This window comes from Salmo salar, chromosome 01 (assembly GCF_965601325.2).
Source record: "Salmo salar chromosome 01, fSalSal1, whole genome shotgun sequence".
In the NCBI taxonomy this organism is placed as follows: Eukaryota; Metazoa; Chordata; class Actinopteri; order Salmoniformes; family Salmonidae; genus Salmo; species Salmo salar.
In genome coordinates this window covers 125,493,046-125,512,196 of record NC_138291.1, presented here as the reverse complement: position 1 = coordinate 125,512,196, position 19,151 = coordinate 125,493,046, and positions in this window count along the sequence as shown.

Here is a 19,151-nt window from a genome sequence, read left to right as displayed (position 1 = left end):
GTCCTCAACATCAGACTCTTGGTAACGGAGGGCCATCCTCAATATCAGACTCTTGGTAACGGAGGGCCATCCTCAACATCAGACTCTTGGTAACAGAGGGCCATCCTCAACATCATCTGACTCTTGGAAACGGAGGGCCATCCTCAACATCATCAGACTCTTGGTAACGGAGGGCCATCCTCAACATCATCAGACTCTTGGTAACGGAGGGCCATCCTCAACATCAGACTCTTGGTAACGGAGGGCCATCCTCATCATCAGACTATTGGTAACGGAGGGCCATCCTCAACATAAGACTCTTGGTAATGGAGGGCCATCCTCAACATCATCAGACTCTTGGTAACAGAGGGCCATCCTCAACATCAGACTCTTGGTAACGGAGGGCCATCCTCAACATCAGACTCTTGGTACCGGAGGGCCATCCTCAACATCAGACTCTTGGTAACGGAGGGCCATCCTCAACATCAGACTCTTGGTAACGGAGGGCCATCCTCAACATCATCAGACTCTTGGTAACGGAGGGCCATCCTCAACATCATCAGACTCTTGGTAACGGAGGGCCATCCTCAACATCATCAGACTCTTGGTAACGGGAGGGCCATCCTCAACATCATCAGACTCTTGGTAACGGAGGGACATCCTCAACATTATCAGACTCTTGGTAACGGAGGGCTATCCTCAACATCATCAGACTCTTGGTAACAGAGGGCCATCCTCAACATCAGACTCTTGGTACCGGAGGGCCATCCTCAACATCAGACTCTTGGTAACGGAGGGCCATCCTCAACATCAGACTCTTGGTAACGGAGGGCCATCCTCAACATCAGACTCTTGGTAACGGAGGGCCATCCTCAACATCATTAGACTCTTGGTAACGGAGGGCCATCCTCAACATCATCAGACTCTTGGTAACGGACGGCCATCCTCAACATCAGACTCTTGGTAACGGAGGGCCATCCTCAACATCAGACTCTTGGTACCGGAGGGCCATCCTCAACATCAGACTCTTGGTAACGGAGGGCCATCCTCAACATCAGACTCTTGGTAACGGAGGGCCATCCTCAACATCATCAGACTCTTGGTAATGGAGGGCCATCCTCAACATCATCAGACTCTTGGTAACGGAGGGCCATCCTCAACATCATTAGATTCTTGGTAACGGAGGGCCATCCTCAACATCAGACTCTTGGTAACGGAGGGCCATCCTCATCATCATCAGACTCTTGGTAACGGAGGGCCATCCTCAACATCATCAGACTCTTGGTAACGGAGGGCCATCCTCAACATCATCAGACTCTTGGTAACGGAGGGCCATCCTCAACATCAGACTCTTGGTAATGGAGGGCCATCCTCAACATCATCAGACTCTTGGTAACGGAGGGCCATCCTCAACATCATCAGACTCTTGGTAACGGGAGGGCCATCCTCAACATCATCAGACTCTTGGTAACGGAGGGCCATCCTCAACATCATCAGACTCTTGGTAACGGAGGGCTATCCTCAACATCATCAGACTCTTGGTAACAGAGGGCCATCCTCAACATCAGACTCTTGGTAACGGAGGGCCATCCTCAACATCAGACTCTTGGTACCGGAGGGCCATCCTCAACATCATTAGACTCTTGGTAACGGAGGGCCATCCTCAACATCAAAGGACTCTTGGTAATGGAGGGCCATCCTCAACATCAGACTCTTGGTAACGGAGGGCCATCCTCAACATCAGACTCTTGGTAACGGAGGGCCATCCTCAACATCATTAGACTCTTGGTAACGGAGGGCCATCCTCAACATCAAAGGACTCTTGGTAATGGAGGGCCATCCTCAACATCATCAGACTCTTGGTAACGGAGGGCCATCCTCAACATCATCAGACTCTTGGTAACGGAGGGCCATCCTCAACATCATCAGACTCTTGGTAACGGAGGGCCATCCTCAACATCATCAGACTCTTGGTAACGGAGGGCCATCCTCAACATCATCAGACTCTTGGTAACGGAGGGCCATCCTCAACATCATCAGACTCTTGGTAACGGAGGCCATCCTCAACATCAGACTCTTGGTAACGGAGGGCCATCCTCATCATCAGACTATTGGTAACGGAGGGCTATCCTCAACATAAGACTCTTGGTAATGGATGGCCATCCTCAACATCATCAGACTCTTGGTAACAGAGGGCCATCCTCAACATCAGACTCTTGGTAACGGAGGGCCATCCTCAACATCAGACTCTTGGTACCGGAGGGCCATCCTCAACATCAGACTCTTGGTAACGGAGGGCCATCCTCAACATCAGACTCTTGGTAATGGAGGGCCATCCTCAACATCATCAGACTCTTGGTAACGGAGGGCCATCCTCAACATCATCAGACTCTTGGTAACGGAGGGCCATCCTCAACATCATCAGACTCTTGGTAACGGAGGGCCATCCTCAACATCATCAGACTCTTGGTAACAGAGGGCCATCCTCAACATCATCAGACTCTTGGTAACAGAGGGCCATCCTCAACATCATCAGACTCTTGGTAACGGAGGGCCATCCTCAACATCAGACTCTTGGTAACGGAGGGCCATCCTCAACATCAGACTCTTGGTACCGGAGGGCCATCCTCAACATCAGACTCTTGGTAACGGAGGGCCATCCTCAACATCAGACTCTTGGTAACGGAGGGCCATCCTCAACATCATCAGACTCTTGATAATGGAGAACCATCCTCAACATCATCAGACTCTTGGTAACGGAGGGCCATCCTCAACATCATTAGACTCTTGGTAACGGAGGGCCATCCTCAACATCAGACTCTTGGTAACGGAGGGCCATCCTCATCATCATCAGACTCTTGGTAACGGAGGGCCATCCTCAACATCATCAGACTCTTGGTAACGGAGGGCCATCCTCAACATCATCAGACTCTTGGTAACGGAGGGCCATCCTCAACATCAGACTCTTGGTAATGGAGGGCCATCCTCAACATCATCAGACTCTTGGTAACGGAGGGCCATCCTCAACATCATCAGACTCTTGGTAACGGGAGGGCCATCCTCAACATCATCAGACTCTTGGTAATGGAGGGCCATCCTCAACATCATCAGACTCTTGGTAACGGAGGGCCATCCTCAACATCATCAGACTCTTGGTAACAGAGGGCCATCCTCAACATCAGACTCTTGGTAACGGAGGGCCATCCTCAACATCAGACTCTTGGTACCGGAGGGCCATCCTCAACATCAGACTCTTGGTAACGGAGGGCCATCCTCAACATCATTAGACTCTTGGTAACGGAGGGCCATCCTCAACATCAAAGGACTCTTGGTAACGGAGGGCCATCCTCAACATCATCAGACTCTTGGTAACGGAGGGGCATCCTCAACATCATCAGATCCTTGGTAACGGAGGGCCATCCTCAACATCATCAGACTCTTGGTAACGGAGGGCAATCCTCAACATCAGACTCTTGGTAACGGAGGGCCATCCTCAATATCAGACTCTTGGTAACGGAGGGCCATCCTCAACATCAGACTCTTGGTAACAGAGGGCCATCCTCAACATCATCAGACTCTTGGAAATGGAGGGCCATCCTCAACATCATCAGACTCTTGGTAACGGAGGGCCATCCTCAACATCATCAGACTCTTGGTAACGGAGGGCCATCCTCAACATCAGACTCTTGGTAACGGAGGGCCATCCTCATCACCAGACTATTGGTAACGGAGGGCCATCCTCAACATCAGACTCTTGGTAACGGAGGGCCATCCTCAACATCATCAGACTCTTGGTAACGGAGGGCCATCCTCAACATCATCAGACTCTTGGTAACGGAGGGCCATCCTCAACATCATCAGACTCTTGGTAACGGAGGGCCATCCTCAACATCAGACTCTTGGTAACGGAGGGCCATCCTCAACATCAGACTCTTGGTAATGGAGGGCCATCCTCAACATCATTAGACTCTTGGTAACGGAGGGCCATCCTCAACATCATCAGACTCTTGGTAACGGAGTGCCATCCTCAACATCAGACTCTTGGTAACGGAGGGCCATCCTCAACATCAGACTCTTGGTACCGGAGGGCCATCCTCAACATCAGACTCTTGGTAACGGAGGGCCATCCTCAACATCAGACTCTTGGTAACGGAGGGCCATCCTCAACATCATCAGACTCTTGGTAATGGAGGGCCATCCTCAACATCATCAGACTCTTGGTAACGGAGGGCCATCCTCAACATCATTAGATTCTTGGTAACGGAGGGCCATCCTCAACATCAGACTCTTGGTAACGGAGGGCCATCCTCATCATCATCAGACTCTTGGTAACGGAGGGCCATCCTCAACATCATCAGACTCTTGGTAACGGAGGGCCATCCTCAACATCATCAGACTCTTGGTAACGGAGGGCCATCCTCAACATCAGACTCTTGGTAATGGAGGGCCATCCTCAACATCATCAGACTCTTGGTAACGGAGGGCCATCCTCAAATTCATCAGACTCTTGGTAACGGGAGGGCCATCCTCAACATCATCAGACTCTTGGTAACGGAGGGACATCCTCAACATCATCAGACTCTTGGTAACGGAGGGCTATCCTCAACATCATCAGACTCTTGGTAACAGAGGGCCATCCTCAACATCAGACTCTTGGTACCGGAGGGCCATCCTCAACATCAGACTCTTGGTAACGGAGGGCCATCCTCAACATCAGACTCTTGGTAACGGAGGGCCATCCTCAACATCAGACTCTTGGTAATGGAGGGCCATCCTCAACATCATTAGACTCTTGGTAACGGAGGGCCATCCTCAACATCATCAGACTCTTGGTAACGGAGGGCCATCCTCAACATCAGACTCTTGGTAACGGAGGGCCATCCTCAACATCAGACTCTTGGTACCGGAGGGCCATCCTCAACATCAGACTCTTGGTAACGGAGGGCCATCCTCAACATCAGACTCTTGGTAACGGAGGGCCATCCTCAACATCATCAGACTCTTGGTAATGGAGGGCCATCCTCAACATCATCAGACTCTGGGTAACGGAGGGCCATCCTCAACATCATTAGATTCTTGGTAACGGAGGGCCATCCTCAACATCAGACTCTTGGTAATGGAGGGCCATCCTCATCATCATCAGACTCTTGGTAACGGAGGGCCATCCTCAACATCATCAGACTCTTGGTAACGGAGGGCCATCCTCAACATCATCAGACTCTTGGTAACGGAGGGCGATCCTCAACATCAGACTCTTGGTAATGGAGGGCCATCCTCAACATCATCAGACTCTTGGTAACGGAGGGCAATCCTCAACATCATTAGATTCTTGGTAACGGAGGGCCATCCTCAACATCAGACTCTTGGTAACGGAGGGCCATCCTCATCATCATCAGACTCTTGGTAACGGAGGGCCATCCTCAACATCATCAGACTCTTGGTAACGGAGGGCCATCCTCAACATCATCAGACTCTTGGTAACGGAGGGCCATCCTCAACATCAGACTCTTGGTAACGGAGGGCCATCCTCAACATCATCAGACTCTTGGAAACGGAGGGCCATCCTCAACATCATCAGACTCTTGGTAACGGAGGGCCATCCTCAACATCATTAGATTCTTGGTAACGGAGGGCCATCCTCAACATCAGACTCTTGGTAACGGAGGGCCATCCTCATCATCATCAGACTCTTGGTAACGGAGGGCCATCCTCAACATCATCAGACTCTTGGTAACGGAGGGCCATCCTCAACATCATCAGACTCTTGGTAACGGAGGGCCATCCTCAACATCATCAGACTCTTGGTAACGGAGGGCCATCCTCAACATCAGACTCTTGGTAATGGAGGGCCATCCTCAACATCATCAGACTCTTGGTAACGGAGGGCCATCCTCAAATTCATCAGACTCTTGGTAACGGGAGGGCCATCCTCAACATCATCAGACTCTTGGTAACGGAGGGACATCCTCAACATCATCAGACTCTTGGTAACGGAGGGCTATCCTCAACATCATCAGACTCTTGGTAACAGAGGGCCATCCTCAACATCAGACTCTTGGTACCGGAGGGCCATCCTCAACATCAGACTCTTGGTAACGGAGGGCCATCCTCAACATCAGACTCTTGGTAATGGAGGGCCATCCTCAACATCATTAGACTCTTGGTAACGGAGGGCCATCCTCAACATCATCAGACTCTTGGTAACGGAGGGCCATCCTCAACATCAGACTCTTGGTAACGGAGGGCCATCCTCAACATCAGACTCTTGGTACCGGAGGGCCATCCTCAACATCAGACTCTTGGTAACGGAGGGCCATCCTCAACATCAGACTCTTGGTAACGGAGGGCCATCCTCAACATCATCAGACTCTTGGTAATGGAGGGCCATCCTCAACATCATCAGACTCTGGGTAACGGAGGGCCATCCTCAACATCATTAGATTCTTGGTAACGGAGGGCCATCCTCAACATCAGACTCTTGGTAATGGAGGGCCATCCTCATCATCATCAGACTCTTGGTAACGGAGGGCCATCCTCAACATCATCAGACTCTTGGTAACGGAGGGCCATCCTCAACATCATCAGACTCTTGGTAACGGAGGGCGATCCTCAACATCAGACTCTTGGTAATGGAGGGCCATCCTCAACATCATCAGACTCTTGGTAACGGAGGGCAATCCTCAACATCATTAGATTCTTGGTAACGGAGGGCCATCCTCAACATCAGACTCTTGGTAACGGAGGGCCATCCTCATCATCATCAGACTCTTGGTAACGGAGGGCCATCCTCAACATCATCAGACTCTTGGTAACGGAGGGCCATCCTCAACATCATCAGACTCTTGGTAACGGAGGGCCATCCTCAACATCAGACTCTTGGTAACGGAGGGCCATCCTCAACATCATCAGACTCTTGGAAACGGAGGGCCATCCTCAACATCATCAGACTCTTGGTAACGGAGGGCCATCCTCAACATCATTAGATTCTTGGTAACGGAGGGCCATCCTCAACATCAGACTCTTGGTAACGGAGGGCCATCCTCATCATCATCAGACTCTTGGTAACGGAGGGCCATCCTCAACATCATCAGACTCTTGGTAACGGAGGGCCATCCTCAACATCATCAGACTCTTGGTAACGGAGGGCCATCCTCAACATCAGACTCTTGGTAATGGAGGGCCATCCTCAACATCATCAGACTCTTGGTAACGGAGGGCCATCCTCAAATTCATCAGACTCTTGGTAACGGGAGGGCCATCCTCAACATCATCAGACTCTTGGTAACGGAGGGACATCCTCAACATCATCAGACTCTTGTTAACGGAGGGCTATCCTCAACATCATCAGACTCTTGGTAACAGAGGGCCATCCTCAACATCAGACTCTTGGTACCGGAGGGCCATCCTCAACATCAGACTCTTGGTAACGGAGGGCCATCCTCAACATCAGACTCTTGGTAACGGAGGGCCATCCTCAACATCAGACTCTTGGTAACGGAGGGCCATCCTCAACATCATCAGACTCTTGGTAACGGAGGGCCATCCTCAACATCATCAGACTCTTGGTAACGGAGGGCCATCCTCAACATCATCAGACTCTTGGTAACGGAGGGCCATCCTCAACATCATCAGACTCTTGGTAACGGAGGGCCATCCTCAACATCATCAGACTCTTGGTAAAGGAGGGCCATCCTCAACATCAGACTCTTGGTAACGGAGGGCCATCCTCAACATCATCAGACTCTTGGTAATGGAGGGCCATCCTCAACATCATCAGACTCTTGGTAACGGAGGGCCATCCTCAACATCATTAGATTCTTGGTAACGGAGGGCCATCCTCAACATCAGACTCTTGGTAACGGAGGGCCATCCTCATCATCATCAGACTCTTGGTAACGGAGGGCCATCCTCAACATCATCAGACTCTTGGTAACGGAGGGCCATCCTCAACATCATCAGACTCTTGGTAATGGAGGGCCATCCTCAACATCATCAAACTCTTGGTAACGGAGGGCCATCCTCAACATCATCAGACTCTTGGTAACGGGAGGGCCATCCTCAACATCATCAGACTCTTGGTAACGGAGGGCCATCCTCAACATCATCAGACTCTTGGTAACGGAGGGCCATCCTCAACATCATCAGACTCTTGGTAACGGAGGGCTATCCTCAACATCATCAGACTCTTGGTAACAGAGGGCCATCCTCAACATCAGACTCTTGGTAACGGAGGGCCATCCTCAACATCAGACTGTTGGTAACGGAGGGCCATCCTCAACATCATCAGAGTCTTGGTAACAGAGGGCCATCCTCAACATCAGACTCTTGGTAACGGAGGGCCATCCTCAACATCAGACTCTTGGTACCGGAGGGCCATCCTCAACATCAGACTCTTGGTAACGGAGGGCCATCCTCAACATCAGACTCTTGGTAACGGAGGGCCATCCTCAACATCATCAGACTCTTGGTAACGGAGGGCCATCCTCAACATCATCAGACTCTTGGTAACGGAGGGCCATCCTCAACATCATCAGACTCTTGGTAACGGAGGGCCATCCTCAACATCATCAGACTCTTGGTAACAGAGGGCCATCCTCAACATCATCAGACTCTTGGTAACAGAGGGCCATCCTCAACATCATCAGACTCTTGGTAACGGAGGGCCATCCTCAACATCATCAGACTCTTGGTAACGGAGGGCCATCCTCAACATCATCAGACTCTTGGTAACGGAGGGCCATCCTCAACATCATCAGACTCTTGGTAACGGAGGGCCATCCTCAACATCAGACTCTTGGTAACGAAGGGCCATCCTCAACATCATCAGACTCTTGGTAATGGAGGGCCATCCTCAACATCATCAGACTCTTGGTAACGGAGGGCCATCCTCAACATCATTAGATTCTTGGTAACGGAGGGCCATCCTCAACATCAGACTCTTGGTAACGGAGGGCCATCCTCATCATCATCAGACTCTTGGTAACGGAGGGCCATCCTCAACATCATCAGACTCTTGGTAACGGACGGCCATCCTCAACATCATCAGACTCTTGGTAATGGAGGGCCATCCTCAACATCATCAAACTCTTGGTAACGGAGGGCCATCCTCAACATCATCAGACTCTTGGTAACGGAGGGCCATCCTCAACATCATCAGACTCTTGGTAACGGAGGGCTATCCTCAACATCATCAGACTCTTGGTAACAGAGGGCCATCCTCAACATCAGACTCTTGGTAACGGAGGGCCATCCTCAACATCATCAGACTCTTGGTAACGGAGGGCCATCCTCAACATCATCAGACTCTTGGTAACGGAGGGCCATCCTCAACATCATCAGACTCTTGGTAACGGAGGGCCATCCTCAACATCAGACTCTTGGTAACGGAGGGCCATCCTCAACATCATCAGACTCTTGGTAACGGAGGGCCATCCTCAACATCATCAGACTCTTGGTAACGGGAGGGCCATCCTCAACATCATCAGACTCTTGGTAACGGAGGGCCATCCTCAACATCATCAGACTCTTGGTAACGGAGGGCTATCCTCAACATCATCAGACTCTTGGTAACAGAGGGCCATCCTCAACATCAGACTCTTGGTAACGGAGGGCCATCCTCAACATCAGACTCTTGGTACCGGAGGGCCATCCTCAACATCAGACTCTTGGTAACGGAGGGCCATCCTCAACATCATTAGACTCTTGGTAACGGAGGGCCATCCTCAACATCAAAGGACTCTTGGTAATGGAGGGCCATCCTCAACATCATCAGACTTGGTAACGGAGGGCCATCCTCAACATCATCAGACTCTTGGTAACGGAGGGCCATCCTCAACATCATCAGACTCTTGGTAACGGAGGGCCATCCTCAACATCATCAGACTCTTGGTAACGGAGGGTCGTCCTCAACATCATCAGACTCTTGGTAACAGAGGGCAATCCTCAACATCAGACTCTTGGTAACGGAGGGCCATCCTCAACATCATCAGACTCTTGGAAACGGAGGGCCATCCTCAACATCATCAGACTCTTGGTAACGGAGGGCCATCCTCAACATCATCAGACTCTTGGTAACGGAGGGCCATCCTCAACATCAGACTCTTGGTAACGGAGGGCCATCCTCATCATCAGACTATTGGTAACGGAGGGCTATCCTCAACATAAGACTCTTGGTAATGGAGGGCCATCCTCAACATCATCAGAGTCTTGGTAACAGAGGGCCATCCTCAACATCAGACTCTTGGTAACGGAGGGCCATCCTCAACATCAGACTCTTGGTACCGGAGGGCCATCCTCAACATCATCAGACTCTTGGTAACGGAGGGCCATCCTCAACATCAGACTCTTGGTAAAAGAGGGCCATCCTCATCATCAGACTATTGGTAACGGAGGGCTATCCTCAACATAAGACTCTTGGTAATGGAGGGCCATCCTCAACATCATCAGAGTCTTGGTAACAGAGGGCCATCCTCAACATCAGACTCTTGGTAACGGAGGGCCATCCTCAACATCAGACTCTTGGTACCGGAGGGCCATCCTCAACATCAGACTCTTGGTAACGGAGGGCCATCCTCAACATCAGACTCTTGGTACCGGAGGGCCATCCTCAACATCATCAGACTCTTGGTAACGGAGGGCCATCCTCAACATCATCAGACTCTTGGTAACGGAGGGCCATCCTCAACATCATCAGACTCTTGGTAACGGAGGGCCATCCTCAACATCATCAGACTCTTGGTAACGGAGGGCCATCCTCAACATCATCAGACTCTTGGTAACGGAGGGCCATCCTCAACATCATCAGTCTCTTGGTAACGGAGGGCCATCCTCAACATCAGACTCTTGGTAACGGAGGGCCATCCTCAACATCAGACTCTTGGTAATGGAGGGCCATCCTCAACATCATTAGACTCTTGGTAACGGAGGGCCATCCTCAACATCATCAGACTCTTGGTAACGGAGGGCCATCCTCAACATCAGACTCTTGGTAACGGAGGGCAATCCTCAACATCAGACTCTTGGTACCGGAGGGCCATCCTCAACATCAGACTCTTGGTAACGGAGGGCCATCCTCAACATCAGACTCTTGGTAACGGAGGGCCATCCTCAACATCATCAGACTCTTGGTAATGGAGGGCCATCCTCAACATCATCAGACTCTTGGTAACGGAGGGCCATCCTCAACATCAACCACTACATAATGTATCCTGTATAGGTCCTAGACATCAACCACTACATAATGTATCGTGTACAGGTCCTAAATATCAACCACTACATAATGTATCCTGTACAGGTCCTAAACATCAACCACTACATAATGTAACCTGTACAGGTCCTAAACATCAACCACTACATAATGAATCCTGTACAGGTCCTAAACATCAACCACTACATAATGTATCCTGTACAGGTCCTAAACATCACATCAACCACTATATAATGTATCCTGTACAGGTCCTAAACATCAACCACTACATAATGTATCCTGTACAGGTCCTAAACATCAACCACTACATAATGTATCCTGTACAGGTCCTAAACATCAACCACTCCATAAAGTAACCTGTACTGGTCCTAAACATCAACCACTATATATAGTAACCTGTAGAGGTCCTAAACATCACACCAACCACTATGTAATGTATCCTGTACAGGTCCTAAACATCAACCACTACATAATGTATCCTGTACAGGTCCTAAACATCAACCACTACATAATGTATCCTGTATAGGTCCTAGACATCAACCACTACGTAATGTATCCTGTACAGGTCCTAAATATCAACCACTACATAATGTATCCTGTACAGGTCCTAAACGTCAACCACTACATAATGTAACCTGTACAGGTCCTAAACATCAACCACTATATAATGAATCCTGTACAGGTCCTAAACATCAACCACTACATAATGTATCCTGTACAGGTCCTAAACATGACATCAACCACGACATAATGTATCCTGAACAGGTCCTAAACATCAACCACTACATAATGTATCCTGTACAGGTCCTAAACATCAATACTACATAATGTATCCTGTACAGGTCCTAAACATCAACCACTACATAATGTATCCTGTACAGGTCCTAAACATCAACCACTACATAATGTAACCTCTACAGGTCCTAAACATCAACCACTACATAATGTATCCTGTACAGGTCCTAAACATCAACCACTAAATAATGTATCCTGTACAGGTCCTAAACATCAACCACTACATAATGAATCCTGTACAGGTCCTAAACATCAACCACTACATAATGTATCCTGTACAGGTCCAAAACATCAACCACTACATAATGTAACCTCTACAGGTCCTAAACATCAATACTACATAATGTATCCTGTACAGGTACTAAACATATACCACCTCATAATGTAACCTGTACAGTTCCTAAACATCAACCACTACATAATGTATCCTGTACAGGTCCTAAACATCAACCACTACATAATGTATCCTGTACAGGTCCTAAACATCAACCACTACATAATGTATCCTGAACAGGTCCTAAACATCAACCACTACATAATGTAACCTGTACAGGTCCTAAACATCAACCACTACATAATGTAACCTGTACAGGTCCTAAACATCAACCCCTACATAATGTATCCTGTACAGGTCCTAAACATCACATATACCACGACATAATGTATCCTGTACAGGTCCTAAACATCCTCAACATCATCAGACTCTTGGTAACGGAGGGCCATCCTCAACATCATCAGACTCTTGGTAACGGAGGGCCATCCTCAACATCAGACTCTTGGTAATGGAGGGCCATCCTCAACATCATCAGACTCTTGGTAACGGAGGGCCATCCTCAACATCATCAGACTCTTGGTAACGTAGGGCCATCCTCAACATCATCAGACTCTTGGTAACGGAGGGCCATCCTCAACATCATCAGACTCTTGGTAACAGAGGGCCATCCTCAACATCATCAGACTCTTGGTAACAGAGGGCCATCCTCAACATCATCAGACTCTTGGTAACGGAGGGCCATCCTCAACATCATCAGACTCTTGGTAACGGAGGGCCATCCTCAACATCATCAGACTCTTGTTAACGGAGGGCCATCCTCAACATCATCAGACTCTTGGTAACGGAGGGCCATCCTCAACATCATCAGACTCTTGGTAACGGAGGGCCATCCTCAACATCAGACTCTTGGTAACGGAGGGCCATCCTCAACAACAGACTCTTGGTAATGGAGGGCCATCCTCAACATCATTAGACTCTTGGTAACGGAGGGCCATCCTCAACATCATCAGACTCTTGGTAACGGAGGGCCATCCTCAACATCAGACTCTTGGTAACGGAGGGCCATCCTCAACATCAGACTCTTGGTAATGGAGGGCCATCCTCAACATCATTAGACTCTTGGTAACGGAGGGCCATCCTCAACATCATCAGACTCTTGGTAACGGAGGGCCATCCTCAACATCAGACTCTTGGAATCGGAGGGCCATCCTCAACATCATCAGACTTTTGGTAATAGAGGGCCATCCTCAACATCATTAGACTCTTGGTAATGGAGGGCCATCCTCAACATCATACTCTTGGTAACGGAGATCCATCCTCAACATCAGACTCTTGGTAACGGAGGGCCATCCTCATCATCATCAGACTCTTGGTAACGGAGGGCCATCCTCAACATCATCAGACTCTTGGTAACGGAGGGCCATCCTCAACATCATCAGACTCTTGGTAACGGAGGGCCATCCTCAACATCATCAGACTCTTGGTAACGGAGGGCCATCCTCAACATCAGACTCTTGGTAACGGAGGGCCATCCTCATCATCAGACTATTGGTAACGGAGGGCCATCCTCAACATAAGACTCTTGGTAATGGAGGGCCATCCTCAACATCATCAGACACTTGGTAACGGAGGGCCATCCTCAACATCATCAGACTCTTGGAAATGGAGGGCCATCCTCAACATTGTCAGACTCTTGGTAACGGAGGGCCATCCTCAACATCAGACTCTTGGTAACGGAGGGCCATCCTCAACATCAGACTCTTGGTAACGGAGGGTCATCAGACTCTTGGTAACGGAGGGCCATCCTCAACATCAGACTCTTGGTAACGGAGGGCCATCCTCATCATCAGAATCTTGGTAACGAAGGGCAATCCTCAACATCATCAGACTCTTAGTAAAGGAGGGCCATCCTCAACATCATCAGACTCTTGGTGACGGAGGGCCATCCTCAACATCATCAGACTCTTGTTAACGGAGGGCCATCCTCAGCATAATCAGACTCTTGGTAACGGAGGGCCATCTTCAACATCATCAGACTCTTGGTAACGGAGGGCCATCCTCAACATCATCAGACTCTTGGTAACGGAGGGCCATCCTCAACATCAGACTCATGGTAACGGAGGGCCATCCCCAACATCATCAGTCTCTTTGTAACTGAAGGCCATCCTCAACATTTTAGACTCTTGGTAACGGAGGGCCATCCTCAACATCAGACTCTTGGTAATTGAGGGCCATCCTCAACATCATTAGACTCTTGGTAACGGAGGGCCATCCTCAACATCATCAGACTCTTGGTAACGGAGGGCCATCCTCAACATCAGACTCTTGGAATCGGAGGGCCATCCTCAACATCATCAGACTTTTGGTAATAGAGGGCCATCCTCAACATCATTAGACTCTTGGTAATGGAGGGCCATCCTCAACATCAGACTCTTGGTAACGGAGATCCATCCTCAACATCAGACTCTTGGTAACGGAGGGCCATCCTCATCATCATCAGACTCTTGGTAACGGAGGGCCATCCTCAACATCATCAGACTCTTGGTAACGGAGGGCCATCCTCAACATCATCAGACTCTTGGTAACGGAGGGCCATCCTCAACATCATCAGACTCTTGGTAACGGAGGGCCATCCTCAACATCAGACTCTTGGTAACGGAGGGCCATCCTCATCATCAGACTATTGGTAACGGAGGGCCATCCTCAACATAAGACTCTTGGTAATGGAGGGCCATCCTCAACATCATCAGACACTTGGTAACGGAGGGCCATCCTCAACATCATCAGACTCTTGGAAATGGAGGGCCATCCTCAACATTGTCAGACTCTTGGTAACGGAGGGCCATCCTCAACATCAGACTCTTGGTAACGGAGGGCCATCCTCAACATCAGACTCTTGGTAACGGAGGGTCATCAGACTCTTGGTAACGGAGGGCCATCCTCAACATCAGACTCTTGGTAACGGAGGGCCATCCTCATCATCAGAATCTTGGTAACGAAGGGCAATCCTCAACATCATCAGACTCTTAGTAAAGGAGGGCCATCCTCAACATCATCAGACTCTTGGTGACGGAGGGCCATCCTCTACATCATCAGACTCTTGTTAACGGAGGGCCATCCTCAGCATAATCAGACTCTTGGTAACGGAGGGCCATCTTCAACATCATCAGACTCTTGGTAACGGAGGGCCATCCTCAGCATAATCAGACTCTTGGTAACGGAGGGCCATCTTCAACATCATCAGACTCTTGGTAACGGAGGGCCATCTTCAACATCATCAGACTCTTGGTAACGGAGGGCCATCCTCAACATCATCAGACTCTTGGTAACGGAGGGCCATCCTCAACATCAGACTCATGGTAACGGAGGGCCATCCCCAACATCATCAGTCTCTTTGTAACTGAAGGCCATCCTCAACATTTTAGACTCTTGGTAACGGAGGGCCATCCTCAACATCATTAGACTCTTGGTAACGGAGGGCCATCCTCAACATCATCAGACTCTTGGTAACGGAGGGCCATCCTCAACATCAGACTCTTGGAATCGGAGGGCCATCCTCAACATCATCAGACTTTTGGTAATAGAGGGCCATCCTCAACATCATTAGACTCTTGGTAATGGAGGGCCATCCTCAACATCAGACTCTTGGTAACGGAGATCCATCCTCAACATCAGACTCTTGGTAACGGAGGGCCATCCTCATCATCAGACTCATGGTAACGGAGGGCCATCCCCAACATCATCAGTCTCTTTGTAACTGAAGGCCATCCTCAACATTTTAGACTCTTGGTAACGGAGGGCCATCCTCAACATCAGACTCTTGGTAATTGAGGGCCATCCTCAACATCATTAGACTCTTGGTAACGGAGGGCCATCCTCAACATCATCAGACTCTTGGTAACGGAGGGCCATCCTCAACATCAGACTCTTGGAATCGGAGGGCCATCCTCAACATCATCAGACTTTTGGTAATAGAGGGCCATCCTCAACATCATTAGACTCTTGGTAATGGAGGGCCATCCTCAACATCAGACTCTTGGTAACGGACATCCATCCTCAACATCAGACTCTTGGTAACGGAGGGCCATCCTCATCATCATCAGACTCTTGGTAACGGAGGGCCATCCTCAACATCATCAGACTCTTGGTAACGGAGGGCCATCCTCAACATCATCAGACTCTTGGTAACGGAGGGCCATCCTCAACATCATCAGACTCTTGGTAACGGAGGGCCATCCTCAACATCAGACTCTTGGTAACGGAGGGCCATCCTCATCATCAGACTATTGGTAACGGAGGGCCATCCTCAACATAAGACTCTTGGTAATGGAGGGCCATCCTCAACATCATCAGACACTTGGTAACGGAGGGCCATCCTCAACATCATCAGACTCTTGGAAATGGAGGGCCATCCTCAACATTGTCAGACTCTTGGTAACGGAGGGCCATCCTCAACATCAGACTCTTGGTAACGGAGGGCCATCCTCAACATCAGACTCTTGGTAACGGAGGGTCATCAGACTCTTGGTAACGGAGGGCCATCCTCAACATCAGACTCTTGGTAACGGAGGGCCATCCTCATCATCAGAATCTTGGTAACGAAGGGCAATCCTCAACATCATCAGACTCTTAGTAAAGGAGGGCCATCCTCAACATCATCAGACTCTTGGTGACGGAGGGCCATCCTCTACATCATCAGACTCTTGTTAACGGAGGGCCATCCTCAGCATAATCAGACTCTTGGTAACGGAGGGCCATCTTCAACATCATCAGACTCTTGGTAACGGAGGGCCATCCTCAGCATAATCAGACTCTTGGTAACGGAGGGCCATCTTCAACATCATCAGACTCTTGGTAACGGAGGGCCATCTTCAACATCATCAGACTCTTGGTAACGGAGGGCCATCCTCAACATCATCAGACTCTTGGTAACGGAGGGCCATCCTCAACATCAGACTCATGGTAACGGAGGGCCATCCCCAACATCATCAGTCTCTTTGTAACTGAAGGCCATCCTCAACATTTTAGACTCTTGGTAACGGAGGGCCATCCTCAACATCAGACTCTTGGTAATTGAGGGCCATCCTCAACATCATTAGACTCTTGGTAACGGAGGGCCATCCTCAACATCATCAGACTCTTGGTAACGGAGGGCCATCCTCAACATCAGACTCTTGGAATCGGAGGGCCATCCTCAACATCATCAGACTTTTGGTAATAGAGGGCCATCCTCAACATCATTAGACTCTTGGTAATGGAGGGCCATCCTCAACATCAGACTCTTGGTAACGGAGATCCATCCTCAACATCAGACTCTTGGTAACGGAGGGCCATCCTCATCATCAGACTCATGGTAACGGAGGGCCATCCCCAACATCATCAGTCTCTTTGTAACTGAAGGCCATCCTCAACATTTTAGACTCTTGGTAACGGAGGGCCATCCTCAACATCAGACTCTTGGTAATTGAGGGCCATCCTCAACATCATTAGACTCTTGGTAACGGAGGGCCATCCTCAACATCATCAGACTCTTGGTAACGGAGGGCCATCCTCAACATCAGACTCTTGGAATCGGAGGGCCATCCTCAACATCATCAGACTTTTGGTAATAGAGGGCCATCCTCAACATCATTAGACTCTTGGTAATGGAGGGCCATCCTCAACATCAGACTCTTGGTAACGGACATCCATCCTCAACATCAGACTCTTGGTAACGGAGGGCCATCCTCATCATCATCAGACTCTTGGTAACGGAGGGCCATCCTCAACATCATCAGACTCTTGGTAACGGAGGGCCATCCTCAACATCATCAGACTCTTGGTAACGGAGGGCCATCCTCAACATCATCAGACTCTTGGTAACGGAGGGCCATCCTCAACATCAGACTCTTGGTAACGGAGGGCCATCCTCATCATCAGACTATTGGTAACGGAGGGCCATCCTCAACATAAGACTCTTGGTAATGGAGGGCCATCCTCAACATCATCAGACACTTGGTAACGGAGGGCCATCCTCAACATCATCAGACTCTTGGAAATGGAGGGCCATCCTCAACATTGTCAGACTCTTGGTAACGGAGGGCCATCCTCAACATCAGACTCTTGGTAACGGAGGGCCATCCTCAACATCAGACTCTTGGTAACGGAGGGTCATCAGACTCTTGGTAACGGAGGGCCATCCTCAACATCAGACTCTTGGTAACGGAGGGCCATCCTCATCATCAGAATCTTGGTAACGAAGGGCAATCCTCAACATCATCAGACTCTTAGTAAAGGAGGGCCATCCTCAACATCATCAGACTCTTGGTGACGGAGGGCCATCCTCTACATCATCAGACTCTTGTTAACGGAGGGCCATCCTCAGCATAATCAGACTCTTGGTAACGGAGGGCCATCTTCAACATCATCAGACTCTTGGTAACGGAGGGCCATCCTCAACATCATCAGACTCTTGGTAACGGAGGGCCATCCTCAACATCATCAGACTCTTGGTAACGGAGGGCCATCCTCAACATCAGACTCTTGGTAACGGAGTGCCATCCTCATCATCAGACTATTGGTAACGGAGGGCCATCCTCAGCATAATCAGACTCTTGGTAACGGAGGGCCATCTTCAACATCATCAGACTCTTGGTAACGGAGGGCCATCCTCAACATCATCAGACTCTTGGTAACGGAGGGCCATCCTCAACATCAGACTCATGGTAACGGAGGGCCATCCCCAACATCATCAGTCTCTTTGTAACTGAAGGCCATCCTCAACATTTTAGACTCTTGGTAACGGAGGGCCATCCTCAACATCAGACTCTTGGTATTTGAGGGCCATCCTCAACATCATTAGACTCTTGGTAACGGAGGGCCATCCTCAACATCATCAGACTCTTGGTAACGGAGGGC